The sequence below is a fragment of the Calliphora vicina genome, chromosome 2 (assembly GCF_958450345.1).
Source record: "Calliphora vicina chromosome 2, idCalVici1.1, whole genome shotgun sequence".
Classification (NCBI taxonomy): domain Eukaryota; kingdom Metazoa; phylum Arthropoda; class Insecta; order Diptera; family Calliphoridae; genus Calliphora; species Calliphora vicina.
Window position 1 is genome coordinate 19573659 of NC_088781.1, and position 6000 is coordinate 19579658.

The window sequence follows — 6000 nt, forward strand, 5'->3', positions numbered from 1 at the left end:
TGGTCGGTCAAGCCCGACCATATAATACCCTACACTAAGTAAAAGAGCAAAAACATTTTTCTTTTAAAATTTCAATAATTTATATTTTTGAGTGATTTTCGAAAGTGGGCTTTATATGAGGGCTATGACCAATTATGGTCCGATCACCATGAAATTAGGTCGTGTGATTTATGTCTATAAAGTTTACTATGTTGAATTTTGTGAGTATACCAACATTTTTAAGCGATTTATGCACGTTAAAGTGATTTTCGGAAGCGGGTCTATATGGGAGCTATGACTAATTATGGACCAATCGTAACAAAATTTGGTGACACGAATTTTGTATATATAAAACTTATTTGGAGCGCAATTTGTGGAGATACATTTATAAATTAAACATTTATGACCAATAAAGTCCAATTTCGGAAGCACATTTGTATGGGGGCTATGTGAAATAATTGACCGATTTCAGCCAATTTCAATAGGTGTGGTCCTTGGGCCCAAAAAATAATATGTGCTAAATTTTATCGAAATATATTCAAAATTGGGACCTGTACTCTGCGCACAAGGTTTACATGGACAGCCAGCAAGCCAACCAGACGGACGGACGGACATCGTTTAATCGACTCAGAAAGTGATTCTAAGTCGATCGGTATACTTTAAGGTGGGTGTTAGACTAATATTTTTGGGCGTTACAAACATCTGCACAAACGCATAATACCCTCCCCACTATGGTGGTGTAGGGTATAATTAAACATTTATGACCGATAAAGTCCAATTTCGGGAGGACATTGTATGGGGGCAAGGTGAACTAATGGACCGATTTCAGCCAATTTCAATAGGCTCCGTCCTCGGGCCGAAAAAATTATATGCACCAAATTTCATCGAAATATCTTCAAAATTGCGACCTGTACTCTGCGCACAAGGTTTACATGGACAGCCAGCCAGTCAGCCGAGCGATCCGAGACGGACGGGCATCGTTTAATCAAATATAAATTTTAACAAATTTCTAAATTTAGATTTTACCTTCCAAGTGACCCTCGCTTAAAAAGACCCACACAATATATTTCTTTCATACTCGTGTCATTGCTTCTCTGGGGTTCAACAAATCCTTTAAGAATTCCTTCCTATTCGTATGTACAATATGTATGTATGTGTCTATAGTATAGTCCCTTCTAATCTACCAGCATAATTTTAAGCTTCTTTAAATTTAAATTATTATTTTGTGTGTTGGTGTTTTTGTGGCAACCATCTCTTAAGTTAAGTCATCAACATCATCAGCAGCAGCATTATAAGCTTCTTTAAATTATAGTATATAAACGTTTTTGGTCGTTCGTGCTGTTTCATAAAGCATTTAATCTCTACTCATTTTTTTGGGGCAGCAAATGTTACTGTTGTTGGTGTTGTTGTTGTTAATGCTTTGGTTTTGCTTTGGCTGTTGTTATTGCTATCTATGAACGTATTGCTTGCTGCATGCTTTTTGTAGTTTTCTGTGTATCCTTTGGGTATGATAATTCAAGGCCATTGGGAGTCTGTTCACTGTCATGAAAAGATTAATTGCTGTGAGCAAAAGTTAAATGCCAATTGCGTTTTGTAGAACACATAGAACGCTTAAGCAAAAAAAAACTAAAAAGAATCTCATTTAAACATCTACGACTCATAATACCTTGAACCGAACAAAGTTAATTGTTTAATTCTTTGCTATACTTTGTTATAAAAACTAATATTACAAGGTTTATTTTCTTTTTCTCCTCCCAGTTACTTTTGGTTTATTATATTTACCTTTATTGCAGGTTACTCGAGGCTTAAGTGGTCTTGTGCAGATGTTCCAAAAATTCAAAGCAGCTAACCCACGTTTATTTTTAAAAAAAATGCGTTTTTATGTTTTGTTATTATTTTCTTTTTGCTTCAATGTGGTATTTGGTTTGTTGTGCTGCTATTTTTATTTTGCGTTTATTTTAAAGGCCTTGAAATTTGCGTTGTTGCATGAAACCATCTGAAATTAAAGACGACGAGAAGGGAGCTTATAAAATTAATGATTGTGAATTTAATGACTTTTTTAATTATATAGCACGCAGGGTTCACGGCGAATTTATTGCATAAATAAATGTTTTAATGCATATTTTAAATGAAAAACGACAGAAAGAAAGAAAAAGTGAATTTGTTAAAATAATTGTTTATTTAATTTAAGCACGTTTTGTTTATTAAATTGTTTAAGGAAATTCTTGTTTCCAGAAAACATTGAAGGGTAAAAGTTAAAAAATATAAAATAGAGGTAAATCAAGAAGTCAATCAATTTCTTTATCACAGAAATTTAAACAAATTTTAAATTGGAGTTAATCAATTTGGTTAATGAGCCATGGATAAGAATTTTCAATTTGGAATCCAAGCTAACCCACAATAGCACTGTGGTTCCAAATAAAAATCTATGTGGACAAAATTATAAAAATCGATATCTTCAGAATTTGGAAAAACGAAGTTTTTTCGGAAGCTGACAATCTGCTCTCTTCCAATACAAATGGGTTTTTCAATTGGAAATTTCGTTTTTTCGACAGAAGCGCCAGAAGTTCAAAAAATTTTTAATCATATTTTCGTTAATTTTTTTTTAATATTTTACTGCTTTACTAAATTACATATATCTCAATTGTTTTACCATATAGATATTCATACATCTAAACATAGATAAACATTGATATATGCTTTTATTAGGTGTATATCTTATATTTATGGGCCTCTGCATTTTCCTGTTATAGTCCTTTAAACTTGGAACTCACATATACTGATATTTTTTTTTTTCTAAGAATATTGTTACGAAATTGTACTTGAATTCAAATTTTAACGGCTGATTTAAAGTTGCATAATGCTTTCAAATAGCAGTGCCTCTCAAACTGTCACATATCTGTGGGCATTATTAACATTGAATAAAAGCTTTGAATTGATCATTGATCGTAAGTTTGGCAACGCTGCTGCGACTCTCATATTTGAATTCGAATATTCGAGTTTGGACAATTAAAGAACATTGTAGAAAGTTCACCAGAGATGGCGTGTGTATTCGAAAGCTATAGGCTTCGAATATACGAGCTCTGAAATTTCAAAAAAACAATCCAGAGTGCAGATGGCAGTGTTATAAATAGTGGCAGAGGTTGCAGTCGTTAGTGAGTTTGTCAGAGACGCTATTCGAATAAACATCAATTCAGTGCCTTAAAGTGTGCTGTATTTTTCAAGTGAATTCGTGTACATTATAAAGTGTGTCTGTATTTCTGTAAATTTATAAACGTGTATAAAAAACACTGAATGACTATTTAATTCTGTTGTTGTACATTTTAAATAAATAAAGAGTTGTTACAATTTTTAAACTACTAAACGGCTTTTATTTGCAATCAATAGTATCCGGTTTATTTAAAGGAAATAAACCAACGCACAGTGGTATGAGAATAAAAAAAGGGAGAAATAAATCTGTAACTTCTAAACCCTTACGCCGATTTGAATGAAATTTCACACGCGCAAAGAGGAAGTGCAGTCGAGTTTAAGTTTCGAATTTGGACCTCATGAACCCACCAGGAGCGGGACCAGTGGTTCCCAAAGTAGGACACCTCGGGTATGTTCAATTTTTAAAATGATCCTATTTATTCGTTTGTGTTACGATTTAAATTACACATTTAGAATCTCCTCGTCGAGCACTACATAAAATAGCTATCAATTATCTCTTATAGCTTAGGAGATATTCGCATTTGAAAATTTAATTTTCAACATTTTTATCCACCCTACTCTAGTTTTTTGGTGACCGTGGTTCCAAATATTCCACGATTTTATCCATTTTTCTTTTATAGGATTAACAATAGATCTATATATCAAATAAAGAAAGAAGTGTTTAAAAATCATGGCTGAGTCCAAAGTTATATTCATTTGAATTTAAAAAAAATAAAAGCGATTTTTCGCAATTTTTTTGGGAAAAAAGTACTTTTATTCTTTTTAAGTTATCTAAAAAATTTCTAAGAGGATGTATAATTAATTTGTACTTTTTGAAAAGCTAACTTTACGCAAAATATCTTAAATGAAAAAAAGATTTATAATTTTTGATACCGACGGGAGCAGGTCCATTCAAAAAATGCCTATTTTTTATGTAAAATTCAACTTTAGGGCAAAAATTCACAAATCGCATATTTGATATCAAAATATAGTAACCTATTTTAGATGGCCCAATAAGTTCTTAATTATTTTGTAAAGGGTTCCGATAACCCCGCCCCTGGTATAGATATTATAGCCAAAAAACGAAAAAATCCAATTTTTGGGATTTTTCAAGATTTTTTTAGGAATTTCGAGATACTTGATAACAAATTTCAAAATTTGTTTTCATTTTTGCATTTTAAATGGAAAAATCTACATAACTGTGAAATTTCATTAAAAAATATTCATAAATAAAAATTTTATTTCAATTTGAAAAATTTGTATCTATGCAAAATTCAATAAAAAGCATTTTTTGTCATATTTTTCAAAAAAGTATTCCATGAATTTTTTAATTGTCAAAATATATATAATTTTTTGAAAAGTAGACAAAATCCTCTATCCATTGATATCTACCTTATGTTTTTTACGTGTCAAATAAATTAGGGAAAACTAAACAACTCGCTGAGAATTTACCTAGCACTGTTATTTACATTCATAAAAATGTTGTTATGTAGGCAACATGCTTTTTTATGAATTTCTATGTTAGGTAAATTCTCAGCGAGTTGTTTAGTTTAAAAAACATTTTTAATCGAATAATAAATCCACTGCTGTGTAACTTGGCTTTAAACCGTCTGCTTAGGAAATTAGATTCCCAAAACTACAAAACCGTCACTATGTGGATGACGTAACGGTGGCAGTTTCAGGAATTCATCTGGGCACTATATCGCAACGGCTGAACACGACACTCGAAACATAGAGAAAATATACATAGAGCGGAAACTAGAAAAAAACTCAAACAAAAAAATTACTCAAAAAGGTACATATACGAGTGTTGTTTTTGTTTTCACATAGTTTTTTTTACTAATACATTCTCACCACTTAGGTTTTTGACAACTGAGTTAGGTCTTTGACAGCAGAGTTTCCGCTCTTTGTGTTCTCTATGACTCGAAATACTAAATCGATGGAGAAGCGACAGTGGATTGAGTGTAAATCAGATAAGGTCATAATGGCTATGTAGAAGTTGAACAATAAATCATTGATCATGGTGCGATCTCCATGGACCGTAACGCGAGCTCCGGCTCAATTTTTCAAGTAGTAGGGTTCGATGATGCTGGATGTAATGGAGTCTGTAGGGTCTGTTGCAGATTGGTTTCTCTGCATATAAAGAAAAAATTAGCCTCATTGTTGAACACAACAAATATAACGAAGTAGTCTAGAAGTTGCGCGAATTGTTGACTGATTTTCATAGTAAATTTAGATAATTTGACTATGACAGTAAGTTTGTTAGATAACCCTTTCGAAAATTCAATCGGGCTTAAATTCCATCTCACTTATTATTTCAATATATTTAAAAGGTTCTTTAAATTTTAAATAATTTATGCTGAAATAAAACGAAGCTAGTTAATACATATATTAGCAAAATAGTTTTCCGTTACCACACAACAGGAAAAGGAGAACATTTTGCCGTTGGCAATTTTAACTACGACTGGCGACAATACAAACAATGCTTTTCTTTTGTAGAAAAAAAATATAAAAAATCGTGCACAATTACATGTGCATAAACAAGTGCACTTTTATAAATCTGTGGGTAATTAGAAGTATGTTAATAAAAACTAGTTATAGAGCTATATTGGCGGCTGTGACGAATCCCATATACTCTACATTTTAGTACACATTAAGAGAAAATGTGTGATGAACACATTTTTTTTTTGGAAAGGATGGCCTATTTAGAGAACTTGGTATCTGAGATACACACAAAAAAGAACATAAAAAGCCATGTCTTTTTTATCATCTCTCAAACGTTCTCGAATCAATTTGAATTAAATATGTAGAATTATGTTTTCTTTAGATTTT